General features: G+C 35.6%; 1 long non-coding RNA gene across 2 annotated transcripts in view; it reads left to right on the top strand.

The window, feature by feature from the left end:
• The window catches only part of LOC140696009 (uncharacterized), an 88,105-nt gene that overhangs the window by 32,431 nt on the left and 39,704 nt on the right, over positions 1-15,970 (top strand). The window lies entirely within an intron of this gene.

Genomic DNA, 15,970 nt, shown 5'->3' with positions numbered 1-15,970 from the left:
TTGGCTTAGTCAGTTGTAGCAACATAAGAGTTTCCAGGCAGAAAGCAGCAGCAGGTGTGAGGAAATGGATTTTTCTGCATATGGTAAAACCTGGGATAGAAGGTAGAAAAAGCAGGGCAGGCTGGTCTTAGGAAGCACATGGTCCAGGGAAGTCAGGGTAGAGCTCTAGTGTGGGGTGATGAGGCTGGAGTTTCAGAAGCAGCAGAACAAAATGAAGAGAGGGGCTGGGCACACAAAAGCATGTTGGTGGAACCGACCCTCAGGCAGGTAGCCTGGGTACTGGATGGCAAGGCAAGGCAGTGGGGCAAGGCAGATCTCAGAGAGTTAAGATGCTATAGGTAAAAACAAAACGACAAGTTAAAGATCCCACAGGCAGTGATAAACAAGGTGACCTTCAGGAACTAAAAGCCTGAACCAGGCCAGAATGGCCATCATTAAAAAGTCCACAAACAAAAAATGCTCAAGAGGGTGTGGAGAAAAGAGAACCCTCTTACACTGCTGGTGGTAATGTAATTTGGTGCAGCCACTATGGAAAACAGTATGGAGGTGCCTTTAAAAACTAAAAATAGACTTACCGTGTGATCCAGCAATCCCACTCCTGGGCAGATATCTGGAGGAATCTCCAATTTGAAAAGAGACATGCACTCCAGTGTTCACAGCAGCACTATATACAATAGCCAAGACATGGAAACAACCTAAATGTCCATCATCAGATGACTGGATAAAGAAGCTGTGGTATAGCTATTAAAATGAGATACTACTCTGCCATAAAAAAGAATGAAATAATATCATTTGCAGCATCATGGATGGACCTAGAGATTATTGTACTAAGTGAAGTCAGAGAAAGACAAATTTCACATGATATCATTTATATGTGGAATCAAAAACTGGCACAAATGAACTTATTTACAAAACAGAAACAGACTAACAGACATAGAAAACAAACTTATGGTTACCAAAGGAGAAGAGATGGGGGAGGGATAAATTGGGAGTTTGGGATTAGCAGATACAAACTACTTTATATATAATAAATAAACAGCAAAGTCCTACAGTATACCACAGGGAACTATAGTCAAATACTTGCAAACACCTGTAATGAAAAAGAATGTATGTATGTATGACTGAATCACTTTGCTGGACACCAGAGATAACACAACATTGTAAATCAACTATACTGCAATTAAATAGATAAATGAATAAATAAATTCTGGTGAGCCAAAAAAGGAAATTCAAGTTTCATAGTAATTTCAGGAAACAGTTTCCATTAATAAAATGCAGATGTATAAAAAACAAAAACAAAAACAAAAACCTGAACCGGGTATCTGGTCCAGATTCAGGGAGTGGCTAGGGGTGAGACCTGCAGCAAGCAATCTAAGCTGCAGACTACTGGTGGTTCCTGGCAATAGGAGGACCTAGATCTTGAGGTAAGGTTCACCCCAGCCAGGAAACCTCTTATACAAGATAAGACTTCTGCTTTTTTAAAGAGCAGACATGCCAAACAAATCACTATCGGGAAATGATACATTATTCCCCATAACCTCTCACCTGGACTGTTGCATCAGCTGCTTGTCTTCTTGCATTTGGTCTGCTTTCCTAACAGTCTATTCCTCCCACAGCTGCCAAAGCACTTCTCATAATACGCAAGTCTGGTCACATCTCTCTTCTGCCTAATCCTTGCACTGGCTGCCTATTGTTCAAGCAAGATTCTCCAAAGAGTTTTGGTGAATATTAGTTCTCTGAATACTAGTTCTGCAAGGTGATTAGCCAAAGAAGGGTGTGTAGTCAAAAAACCCCAGAAATTCTATAGACTGTAGTCTCTTCTTAGAGATTTTGTATGGGGAGAAGCATTTTAAAGGCTCTGAGAAGTCCTGCAACAACCTGTTGAAGGTTGATTAACCCAATATTTTCCAAATATTTTTAACCATGGGTACTTTCTCTCTTTTTACCTTCCATAAAATCATTGATTGAAATGCTCTAAGAAATACTGACCCTATAGGGGAAAAAATCCATCCTGCTTGGCCTGAAGGTGTTAAGGCTCTTTTTCGGTCTGGCTTCTCCATGTCTGTGTCTGCTACCCCTCTCCCATTTATCCTCCTCTTGGGTTTTATGCTCTGGCAAAACAAGGCAGACCATTGTTCTCTCAGCTGTCGCTATGTTTGGAACCCTGTTCTTTTAATCAAAATATTTTCTCTAACCTCTATCTGTAAACTTACTTATTCTTCAAAATCCTGCTCAGATATAAACTCTATGGGAAGTTGTCTCTTTACTTTAGAGCAAAGGTCAATCAACTTTTTCTGTAAAAGGCCAGACAGAGATAATCTGTAAGTTAATGGGCATGTCTGTGTTCCAATACAACTTTATTTACAAACATAGGAAGGAGGTTAGATATGGCCACGGGCTATAGATAGCTGGCCCCTGCTTTAGAGTCACATTTTGTACAGTTATTGCTGAGGCAGAAGTCAAATCTCTAGGGGTGAAAAATCCAAGGCCTCCAGGTGAGAGCAGTATGTACATGTATTTAGTTAGAAGAGACACGAAGGCATAGATAAGGGCCAGTCTAACTAATAAAATGCTAGACACTGCTTAGAGTTGTTATCCTAGACACTTGTCATCACAGTCAACTATAAGAACTTTCTGTGAAAAGTAACATAAAATTAGAGACTCTTCTATCATCTTAGTTTAGGCATCAGCCCTTAAGAAATTTTACCAAAGGCAAAAGTGTCTATTAAATGCTGGCTGAGATCCTGTTAGAAGGAACGATTTATATCTAAAGTGCTAAGCACTCATCAGCTGGTTAAAAAGAACCTCTACACTGAACTGCTGCTGTCTGGAAAAGAAAGTGAACTAGTACAGCAGCAAAAGAGAGGTGGGCTGGGCCAGGTGAAGCTTTTTACCCTCTGCTGCAGAATCAGCTGCTGGGGACTTCAGGTGTTTGGGAGACCAGCCAGGGGTGAATCAGGAGGTTGGGAGGGAGATGGAGACCTGCTGTGAAAAGGGAGTGACCAGAAGGGCATGACCGGGGACTATTCTTGTGGGAAATGATAGGCAAGAATCTCTGGTTATGTAGATGCAGGGGATGAAACTCATGGGGCCTCTGAGATTAAGAACTGGCAGAGAAAAATAGGCTATGGTAAGGTTTAGGCAGAGGGGATTGAGAGTAATTTCACTGGACAATCGGAACCCTTTTGAATGGCTCCAGCTCCAAAAAATGCCCCCTCCTGCCTTACAGTCACAGCTCTCTGTATCCAGCTTGGTAAACCATGAGAAAGGTGAATGGCCAGTTATCCATTCAGTGTTCAGGCTCCCTGGCCATGAAACAGAATTATTACAGGAACCTCATTTCCCAGCCCCCTTTGCTTGTAGGTGGAGGCGTGAGACTGAGTTCAGGCCAATGGAATGTGGGTGGAAATGATTTACATCACTTCTGGGCCTGGACCATAAAATCTCCCTCTGGGTCCTCTGCTCTTTTTCTGCCCCATCTGCTGACTAGATTTGGGCAATTTCAGATACCATGTGTTGAAGGCAGCAGAGCTTCTATCAGTTTAGATCTCTGTTGGGCTTTATGGGACAGAAAATATCTCCGCTGTGTTCAAACACACAGAATTACCCACAGAAACTTCTACTATGTTAAGTTGTTGAGATTTCAGAGTTTATGTGCTATGAAAAGCACCATTTACTTGACAAGCACAAGCAGAAAATGAGCATTGCTTTAATAAGTGAAAGGGTTCCACTATATAAGGCAATTCCAGAATAATATGTGGGATCCACTGAAACAGAAAACATTCAATCTCAAATGAATGCTACTTCCTTTAACAAATCATGTTTTTGGAAATAAATTTGTATGTGTGTCACCATCTATATTATCAAATTAATCAACTAAAAATCCTACTTCTTTTTGAAGCTTTAGGAAACCAACAAACAAAAACACCCAAAGGAGTAAAAGTAATAAACAAAAAAACCAACCAACCAAACAAAGAAACTTGAGCATTGCTTAAAAACAAACCAAAAAACAAAGTTCAGCCATTTCCAGGGGAAAATGTCAGAAACAAGCCAAATGAACAAAATGAGAACATACTTAGCTGTATTCATACTTAGCTGTATTAATTATTATCTAAGGAGGCCATTATCAACAGGTTGATATAAAAAACTACTTAATTTGGTTACCTGTCTCCCTCAAATTATGGTAGAACCTATTTCAAAAGTCTTTTTAATTTCTTTGCTTTTAAATTTTCAATTCCACTTTTTCTTCATAAAGGGGTCATTGAAACAGTGTGATTGTTTCCATTAGTTTTATTGAAATAAAATCGACATGTAACATTGAATTTGTCCAAGGTGTACAATGTAATGACTTGATAATGTGTATATTATGATTACCACAGTAAATTTAGTTAATATCCATCATATCACACACTTACAATTTTTTTCTTGTAATGAGAACTTTTAAGATCTACTTAGCAACTTTCAAATATGTAATATGGTATTGTCGACTATAGTAACCATGCTGTGTATTACATTCCCAGATCTTACTAATTTTATAACTGGAAAGTTTTACCTTTTGGTCACTTTCACCCACTTCCTCTGCCTCTTACTCTTGCCTCTGGCAACCAATATGTTCTCTGTATTAGTTTGATTTTCAAGGAATGGTACTCCTAGGTGCTACTATGTTTATATCTTTATGACCAAAAAACCCAAAGCACATAATTTTGATAGATGTGCTAGGTGACATTAAGTCCAGTTTGATCATTACAGTCAGTTCAGTTATAAATAATCAATCATGATCTATTAGGCTATAGTGGAGAAATACAACTTTGAAATGTGAATTAAAGAGAAAGCTACCTAAGATAGCCATTACTGTGATGACACTAAAAATTACTACTGTTTTCTAGGTTTGAAGCAGTGTAGTGTGTTGGTTAAGAATATAAGCACTTCTGTTCAAGACACTATTATAAGAGTGAAAGGCAAAACCAAGTAAGAGCCAATAATTGCAATACATATTTTTGACAATGGATCATATTCAGAGTATATAAAGCCTTCTAAAAATAAATGAGCAAAAATAAACAACCTAGTAGAAAAATGGGTAAGACTTGAACAGGTGTTCAATGCTTTGCTCAACAATGTTAGTTATCAGAGAAATGCAAATTAAAATCACAATAAGATATCTTTACCAGCAGAATGGCCAAGAATTAAAAGCCAGACAATACCAAGTGCTGGCGAGGACATGGAATAAACTGGAACTTTTATACACTGCTGGTGAAAGTGTAAGTTGGTACAAACACTTTGAAAATTGTTGAAAGATTTAACTTAAAGCAAGCATACACATTCTATAATGCAGCAATTGCATTTCATGATATAGATGATATGTGCAACATGAAAGTGTACATATGTGCTCCAAACTAACATGAATGAGAATCTTTACAGCTGCAGTATTTTTAATAGACTCAAACTGGAAACTGCTCAAATTTCTTTCACTAGTAGGATGGATAAATAAATTGTGATACAGTCATGTATTAGAATACTACACAGCAATAAAAATAAAATAACTACTCTCCACAATGACAAGAATTATTTTTACAATCCTTTTATATGATTCCATTCATATAAAGTTCATAAAGAAGCAAAATGAATCTATGGTGTCAGGAGTCAGGGTAGTAGTTACCTCTGGGAAGAGAAGAATAACTGGGAGGGGGCACAAACAAGGACTTCTTGGGTGATGGTCATGCTTCCTTTCTTGACCTGGGTGGTGTTGCCCCTGTGGGTTTACTTTGTGAAAACTCACTGAGTTGCACACCTATGATTTATGTTCTTTTCCCCATGATACACTTTAATACAAAGTTAACTAGAGAAGGAAGAAAGAGTGTAGACTCTGATGTCAGCTTCCTTGTTTCATGTTACAGCTTTACTCCTCACTAGTCAAGATTCTTGGGAAAGTTGTCTAACCTTTCTTTGTCTCAGGTTACTCATCTGTGAAAGGGAGATTATACAATTACCTTCCTCACAGACTGAATCTGACAACGCATACCAAGCTCATAAACAGTCCTGGTCACGTGTTTAGCGTTCAGTAAACGTCAGCTGTTGTCATTCTTATCATTAACTCTCGGGAGGGCCAACTGATAAATATTATCTTAAAATGTCACTCGATCCAAGGTAAGAATAATTAGAATAACACAGAAAACCATCTGATATTTTTATTTGGCTTCATTATTTTTTGACTCCTTGACCTTCAAGCTAGGGAGTTTCTTAGAAAAAGCAACACGGACAACTCCCAAAGCAAAAAGAAAATCATCTGAAAACCATGATGTGGGCCCAACTAATATAAATATTATTGCTATGAAGGACATCTGTAAGTAGGTAAGGTGCCTGAGAAGAAAAAAAAGATCAGGTTACAATTATGTAAGGCACGAATTCTTATTTTAAAAGGGTTAGTTATACAATGCTCACACTTCAAGATGGAAGGAATTAGTCAATTTATCCTTGTGCGCCATGGGGCATGGGTTTTTACAGTGTAGATTTTTTTATTCATTAATAACATTTTAAAAATTTACCCCTCTGGCATACTGGGTTTTCTACTTCAGTATATGATCCAATATTTAAAGTGATTTCTACTATACTTTCATGTTAACACTTTATCTCATTTATATACAAATTCATCCTGTGTTTGCTTTTATTTCTGAAATTAGGTCAGAAAATTCAAACCCCACTACCAATATTAGGTTAGGAAATTCAAACCAGAACTTAGACCTTTATCCATATTGTACTTGATTTAGTACTTTTAACTAACGGATCCAACCATAGAGCTCTTAGAACATTGATATCCTTATTCAAAATTGGGAAGTTTAGTGTTATGTTTTTACACTTCTGTGAGAATCTTAGAGTAGAAAGAGCTTTAGGCTTCATGTAGGTCATCTTCCATCATTTGCATGGTGTGACAGCTGTGTTGGCTTTAAGAGGGCTTATTGTGTTATGTAATTATTTTCCTTTTCAGTCAGTTCTTACTTCCTAAGCTAAAAACTTCAAGAGAAAGGGGCACTTCAAGAGAAAGGGGCCATGTCTGTCTTGTTAATTATTATATTACCAGTGTTGAGGACAGTGCCCAGAACGTGTGTCAAAAAGTATTTCTTGTTATCAGTGAATGAATGTAAGAATGGGAGCCATTGGGTGCAAATTCTCAAACAGCACATGAATCAAAAATAACTAGTTACAATATAAAGGCATAATAATTAGGATTTTGAGTTATTAAGATTGATTTGTATGGTCTGAGGCTTTAATTGTAGGAAAAACAAGCACATTACTCCAAATAGTTCACAGATGTGGGGCTCTCTTCACGCTCTGATCTCTTTAATGTGACCTAAATGAGAGACTTGATGTGTGGCGATCCACCAAAGGCAGATGAACTTGGCTCACCATGGAGCAGAGTGGAGGGTACCTTTTGCCTCTATCCTAAGTGTGCTGGTGTCGGTGTGGACAGATAAAGGAAGGATGGCTTTATGATGAACGATTCCCCAAGGTGGGCTCTTGACAGCATGGAGCAGGGAGTGATCAAGACTTCCTCTGCGAGGCTCCTTTGGAGTTATTACTTACCATAGCAGAAAAATGCAGTCATGTTTGTCAGAAGGATTTTCTGAACAAGGGCTTAATAAAAGACTTTCCCCCCATAAATTAGAATGTCTTGACCATCCTAATTCTGGACTATTTTGTTTAATTAGGTTTTCTTGTATTGGACTTTGAAAAAATGATTTTGGGATTGTATTATGACATAGGTGCTTCTGATGTCCTAGGTATTCCCTGCTTTTCCAATAACATGAGAGTTGCTTATGACCATTAAGCTTTTCCATTTTCTTTCCGATTTCCCACTCCATTTTGGAGACAGAATGAAGCATCTTTCAGAAATACAAAAAAAAAAAAATTAGTCCAAAGGGTTAGTGTCTCTTTAAATTTGTTGAGTTTTTTATGGGACATAAGAACAAGAAAAATTGTGTAACTAGCAATTGATTTTAATTAAGTCAAGTAATACAAAGATATGTAAAGAAATGTTAAACTTCTCTCTTATTACCTCTCTCATTCTACCACCCTTGAGATAAAGAGTTAAGTTAGGTATGTATATATCCTTCTATACATTTCTGCATGTTCATAGAAAAGAAAATTTATTAAATATATGGGTTTTTTTCATTTCTTAAAAAAAATGAGATGACCCTATTCACATTTCTCTGCAACATATTTCCCACTTAATATAACATGGAAAGCATTCCAGGTTAACATATAAAATATAACAGTATTTTAATAGCCATGTAATACTACACAGTATGGATATACCATGATTTCGTCAACCACTTGCCTCTTAATGGACAGGTTGATTCCAGATTTTGGCCACTGTTGAGCATGTTGTAATAACCTATACAGGTGCCCCAGCACACACACTCCCATCCTTATGCAGGAGTGCTTTCAGGATCAATTCCCAATGTGGCATTGCTGGATCAAAAGTTAGATGCATTTTGAATTTCACAGATGGTGTTAGATTACTTTACTAAAAGATTGTAGCAATTCGCATACTCAACAGCAATTAATGAAAGTGTTAATGATCATTCAAGGGTAAAAAATAATATCTCATTATTCTTTATATTTTTAACTGTGAAACATACCATATCTGCAAAAGAAAACTTATAATACATATGTGCTGTTAAAAGAATTATTATTTTAAACACCTGTGTGCCCACTAGGCCACTTATTACCAATATTTTATTTAATAAGTAAGTAATAAATATGCAATTTATTATCAACATTTTAACATCTCAGATGTTTTTTAGCATCATACCCCATCCTCCCTGTGGAGATAACACTGCTTTGATTTGTTTGTTTTCCATTCCTTTGTACTTCTTCAGATTTTCCCATATATGTATGTATCCATACATAGTATTTGATTTACTTTCACATGATTTTAAACTTAATACGCACAGAAGTTTGTATGCCTTCTATGACTTATTCTACTCAGCAGTAACTGATGTGTGTAACTAGTTCAAAGATTTTTGCTGTTTTATCCCATTGGGTGAATATACCACATTGCATTTATTTTTTCTCAAATCAGTGGACATTTTGGCTATTTATACATTTTTGCCATTATAAACACAGGCATTGAGAAGAATCTTGCCAATGTTCCTTGCTATGCATTTGCAAGACTATTTCTACAGTAACAGTCCTCAAACTTTTTGGTCAGAAACCATCTACACATATTAAAATCATTGAAAACCCCAAACTGACAGACATTTATGTCTGTTATATTTATAGATATTTACTGTATTAGAAATTAAAACAAATTTAAGAAATATTTATTAATTCATTTAAAATGATAATAATAAACACATTGTGTGTGAAAATAAATCTTTTATTTAAGAAAATCTATATTTTCCAAAATAAAAATACTTAGTAAGAAGAGTTGCATTGTTATGTGGTTTTGTAAACCTTCTTAATGTCTGTCTTAATTAAATATAGCTGGTTTCCTTTCTCTGCTTTTGCTTCAGTCTTTTATTACACATTATTTTTATGGAAGTATATGAAGAAAATCTGATCTCAAATAGATATGAAGTTGAAAAAGAGAGCAGTATTTGAATAGCCTTTTCAGATAATTGGATATTCTTGTTGGATGGTACACCAAAACTTGACAAGTCGTGGCTTCATAAAAGCTGGTTGTCATGTAGAGTTAGAAATCATATAAATGAACATTTTACACTCTTTTACATAAAATCCATTTTGTCTGTCTTGTACTTTGAATGAATATTTTACCCCTCCAAGATTTTAAAAATTCATACATTGGTCAAAATATTGGTTAACTGTGGATTCTTCTAACATGACATTCTACTAAATGATGACACATTTTATTATACAATATTTAAAAAATCACATTTATTAATATTACTACCAGTCTCATCAGCAGGCTGCAACTAGGGTGAGGGAAATGAGGCACCCAGGGTGCAGAATTAAGGAGGAACTCACTCTCAGGGTTGTGCAAGGGCCAACTTGCCTGATCTTGAAAGTAAGTACCTCCTTGAGAGTGAGGTCCCTCCCTACAGGTAAGTGTCTGTTTAAATTTTGTGCCTTAGGCACCTCACTTCCCTCACCTTAGTCTTGGCCCTAGTCATCAGAACAAGTCTTTACGCCATCAAGGTCACAGGGGTAGACATATTTACAAAATTCTAAAATTACCTGAAGGCTTGAATTTTATTATTGGTGACAGATACTGGCAGATATTTACCTTAAACTGAGAAGTTCACTTCATTCATTTTTGAGAAAATGTCTGCTAAATTCCTAAGTCTGAGGACATACGTAATTTGTCTGTGATCACACTTTCAAGTAAAAATGATGTTCCATGAAAAAAAGTGGCTAGTTCAGCTTGCAACGGAAACAATCCAAGTGCTTTTCCTTGAGACAGTCATCCTGTTTTGGTATTCTGAGGAAGCGCTTTTTGCTTGCTTTTTGTATTGTCACACAGCCTGCTAAAAAGACATATACTCAGAGGTCAAGTTTAATACATTAATAGTTTTTTACTTCTTCATCAAAGACATTCTTAAATAAAACTGCCTTTGTATTTTCATTTTTTTAACTTCTATTGAAATAACATTGGTTTATAACATATGTTTCATGTGTACATTGTATTTCTACCTCTGTATAGCCTGTGGCATGTTCACTACCAAAAATTTAGTTTTTATCCATCACCATACAGTTGATCCCCTTATACCTGTTTAAGTGTACAGCTCAGTGACATTAGGTACAGTCACATTATTGTAGAATCATTACCACCATCCCTCTTCAGAACACTTTTCCTCTTGCAAAACTGAAATTCTTTACCTATAATCAAGAACTTCCTATTCCTGCCACCATAGCCCCTGGCAACTACCATTCTACTTTCTAACTCAATGCTTTTGACTATTTTAGGTACCTCATATAAGTGCACTCATACAGTACTTGTCCTTTTGTGACTGGCTTATTTCACTTAGCATAATGTCCTCAAAGTTCTTGCATGTTGTAGCATGTGTCAGAATTTCTTTCCTTTTTAAGGCACAATAATATTCCATTGTGTGGATATACTACATTTTGTTTATCTATTCATCCATCAAATGGACACTTCAGTTGATTCCACCTTTTGGCTGTTGTGTATAATGCTGCTGTGAACATGGGTGTACAAAATTCTCACTGAGACCTTGCTTTCAGTGCTTTTGGGTATATACCCAGAAGTGGAATTGCTATATCATATAGTAATTCAATTTTTAATTTTTCAAGGAACTGCTATACTGTTTTCTGTAGTACTCACACCATTTTACATTGCCAACTATGTGCACAGGTATTCGAATTTCTCAGCATCCTTACCAATGCTTGCTTTTTTTTTTTAAATAGTAGGTATCCTAATGATTGTGAGGTAGTTTATCATGGTTTTGATTTGTATTTTCCTAATAATCAGTGACGTTGAGCATCTTTTCAAAGGGTCATTGGCCATTTACATATTTTCTTTGGAGCAATATCTATTCAAGTCCTTGGCCCATTAGGTTATTTTTTTTTTTGTATTTCCCTTTTTAAAGTTAGTGATTAATTAGGAATAAATTTTATCTTAGAACAAACTATTGTAACATTTAAAAATAACAATTTTACATGAAATTTAAACATTTTTAAAAGTTTCAAAGAATTTCACAGGCTTTTGTCAAACAAGACAGCATAGGTTCTAGGAACATTTTGGAATTTCAGAACAATGATTTATTGGAATACAGAGGATAATAAGGCTTTTAGAAATTACAGCAGATATAATTGAAGATAGCTAGTAAAAGCACAGTAGAAGTTCAGGGATGAAGTTGAGTTAGTCTCTGAAAATGCACACTTCTATATCCTAAACCTTCTGTGTTAGAAAATTCAGAAAACAGATGAATATACAACACACATTCCATTAGTTTTAAGAGCAACTATGTCGTCACACATGATGAAGTCCCTTGAAAACACCACTGTAGTACACTCATGAGATAATGTAGTGAAGAAGATAGTATTATTATAAAAATAGCTTTGAATTTACAGAACCCCCTCCCCCCGAAAGTGTCTCAGAGACCTTTGGCATTTCCTGGGACATACCTTGAGACCCACTTTTCTGGGTCATCTCCCTAGAAATGTTGTCTATCGTGTACCTCTTCAGTTTCACTAGATGATGCCATTCTTTTTCCAAAGTAGTTTTTTTTTTTAAAACTAATTTACATGCCTAACACCAGCAACACAGAGTGAATATTTTTTCCACCTCTCTCATTGTTATTTTGTGTTGGTTTGGGTTCTCAAAAGTGGATGTCAAGACAGGATTATAAGTTCAAATCATATTAGGTAAATACCTGTGAATCACAAAGGAGAAGGAAACGAAGAAAGCAGAGAGAGCCTTTGGACCATGACGCAGGTCTGGCACCTGTAAAGGAGAAGGGGAGGAGAAAAGAGGATTAGGTAGGAAGGAATGAGCTTGCGCTAATACCTTCACTGTACACAGTCGCTGGCTGGCCGTTGCATGGGAAGCTTGACCTTTGTGGACCCAGTGAGTCAACAGCTGGAGTCACGAGTCAGTTATGGTCCTCACAGAAGGGGATCTGACTGTTTAATGGCCTCCAAGCACTTTATTTACCCTTGGTGGGGTTAAGGATCTTATTATATGATATTGTCTTTTTGTCCTTCCTATCCTAGAAATTTCTTAACAATTCCTCCCCAGATTTCTGTTAGATTGTGTTTTGCTTACAAATTCAGAAGGGCTTTGTTCGTGTATAAATATAGTTAACTTCATGTTTTGCCATATATATTATAAATATTTTATCTTAGCTTACTGTTTTTATATTTTGTATGTGACATACTTTTTCATACAGATAATTTTAACTTTTGACATAGGTATGTCTATTGATATTTTATCTTTAATATCTTCTTAGCCCTTTGAGTTACTTAAAAAGGTTTCCCAACTCCTGCATCATATAAAATATTCTCTGAATTTTCTTCAAATGTTGTGGGTTTTTTTGCACTTACATCTGTAATTCTTTTTTTTTTTTTTTTGGTGTATATGTATGATGAAGTAGAAGTTTAAATTTGTTTTCTTCAAGCTGGATAGTCAATTATATAAGTATTATTTGTTAGAGTATCATTCTTCTCCTATGGCATTGAAATGCCTTCTTTATTCTGTCTAATCTGAGATTCCTAGAAATATATGAAACATGTCATTTCAGAATTCCTCAGTACAATATTCACTTCAGTACCTGGAAGAGAGCAAATCAGATCATTCTGAGAGAACAAATGATACCAAGCTGATACTTGTATATGAACAAATGCCATTCCACTGAAGTTAGCATAAGATTACCACAGGCTTAATATGTGCTTTTTTTTTTTTTTCAGATGCAAGGGTATTTTATTTTATTTTTTTTTACATTTTTTATTGATTCATAATCATTTTACAGTGTTGTGTCAAATTCCAGTGTTCAGCACAATTTTTCAGTCATTCATGGACATATACACACTCATTGTCAATATGTGCTTTTTTTAAAATAGGAAAAAGAAAAAAATCTGCCTCTCAATAATGTCACAATGATGATTTTCATGTTACATTTGACTTCCAGCTTTTTAGAAAACAAGGAAAGAATTATAGTGAAAACATAAGGAATGATATAAATTCTCAGTAGAATTTTTAACCAGTTTGCTACTTCAAAAGGGAAATATTCCAGTAATTGATTTGATGAAAAATGATACATATTTACATATAAGCATATATCTATATGTATATTTATATATATAATTATACATACACATGCCTCTATACTGGAACAATGATCTAGATTCAAATCCTGGATCCATTATTTACTAGTCATGGAACTATATAAATTATTTAGCTTTTCTGAAACTCAAATTCTCATAGTCAATTGTGATGAAAGCCAGTTGTAATGCCTTCAAAAAAACCTCCCTGTGCTAAATCTTGTGATTATAAATGTTAAGTGACTTACTTACTTAATCATGCCATTCTTTAGCAGTTCTCACCATCAGACTTTTTAATTCAACAATGAGTTAACTATGCTACCTCCTACATCAAAGTGCAGAAGCAAGTAAATGCTGACAACTCTACCCACCAAATCCAAGGACGGGAAATTAATCTCCAAGTGCTTTCCCAAGTTGTTCAGCTACTACTTGAGAAGCATTGGAGTGATCACTCTTGGAAGCAACACATGCTTAATTGATCCTGTATGAAGGAGCAAACCTTTCAAGGAAATCCCTAGGGATGAATTATTTTCCCGACAAGTAGAGACCAAGTAGTGGCGGTTTTTCAATGACTGGGAGACATCTGGCAGAACAAAAACTTGGAAGTTATGGTTTGCAAGGGTGTGTGCAAATCTTAGCATAATAGATCCTAGCCTAGGTATCTGGAGGTTAGCGTGACTGCAAGTATAATTGTTTTGTGGGTGAATATACAAAGATACATATCTTAGCAACAAAGAGGAGCTCTGGAAGAAAAATCAGGCTAAACTCTGAAATGGCACAACCCTGACTGTTGATGTCATTCATACAGAACATTTTAGTACTCTCTCTAAAAATACATACAAGTACTTGCAGTAAAGTTACATGAGTGCAACTCTGTCTCATTTGCTCGTGGCATGTTACTGAACTAATGCCACCGTTTAGGAGACTGAGTATCTTTGAATGACTGAGAAAAATAGATTTCCAAGTAGTAGGAAGGAGAACTTAGCTCTTTGAAAGTGGTAATGACTGTTGTTTCAAACTTAATTATTTCCACTCTTTATTCATGGTTAACAAGTTTCATTACAAGCTGTCCAGTGGTAAAATGGAGAACAAAATTCAAAAGCAGACTCCTTTAGGGCTAGGTTTTACTGTGGTCTAACAAAAAATATCATATTTACATGTTATATGATGCCAATGTCGCACACTGTCTCACAGGGATCACTTTTCATGGCTAGTCTTTTCATTTTTGGTGTTACTTACAAAATTGGAAAGGGGGAGATCATTTGTGTATGGAAACTTGACTTTGTTTACTTAGCCTCCTCAGTTTTAGGTAGAGTAAATGTATATTGCTGCCAATCATAACATTCTCTTCCCATCACTTAAATACTTTGCAATTTTCTATAAGCAGCTTCATATGTACCCTTACTTTGTGATTTAGCAAATTTTGCACATAGCAATTAGACCTGGCAGGCCTTATTTATATAACAAAGTGTTACTTAGTACTTACAATAATATCAGAAGGTACAAGAGAGGAGTGTTAAACTAACCTCTGAAAAAATGGTGTTGGCAAAATATTTGAGAATTTTATTGTTAATATGTTTGGCTGGTCCAATATTTGTAATAGAGGTTCCATTTGAGCTCCTATTTTTCCTTCAATTTAAGGAAAGCACAAAGAACTCCAGGCATTTTCACCTCTGCTGGAAATTTTATTGAGAGGGGTCACTGAAGTCAGAGAAGGGTCATTGTTTCTAGTCCTGTACTATTCAGAAGACGGTGCCCTGAGATTATTTAACATGTTTTCTCTCTGACTCCATATCTGCTTCTACTCACCACCTATGTTTTGAACATGGAAGATTTGTTGTCTGGCCTTAGAAAAGAAGACAGTTTTAGGTGTGAACAGTCATTCTTCTACGTGTTTATTAATTCCAGAATAGGGTGTAACGGTGCTGGGCTCTGAAGTCCTTTATTGAGTATGACATCCAGTGTTACATCAGAAAATAGGCAGAAAAATCATGAAGTTGTATTGTAACTAGCATAAAGAAGGGCCTTCAATCTCTTGTTCTAAGTATTTTATTTAGTAAAACATTCCTTCCAAATATATATATATATATATATATATATATATATATATATATATATATATGAATCCTCCAAAGTCTTGACAAATAATGTGTCTCTACTAAATTAATTTTTAAAGATTCTGCAAAGAGAAAGAATTATATTTCACAGTACTGAGTAAAGTAAAACTTTCAGA

Source organism: Vicugna pacos, chromosome 4, assembly GCF_048564905.1.
Source record: "Vicugna pacos chromosome 4, VicPac4, whole genome shotgun sequence".
NCBI lineage: Eukaryota > Metazoa > Chordata > Mammalia > Artiodactyla > Camelidae > Vicugna > Vicugna pacos.
This window is presented reverse-complemented; position numbering and strand designations above follow the sequence as displayed.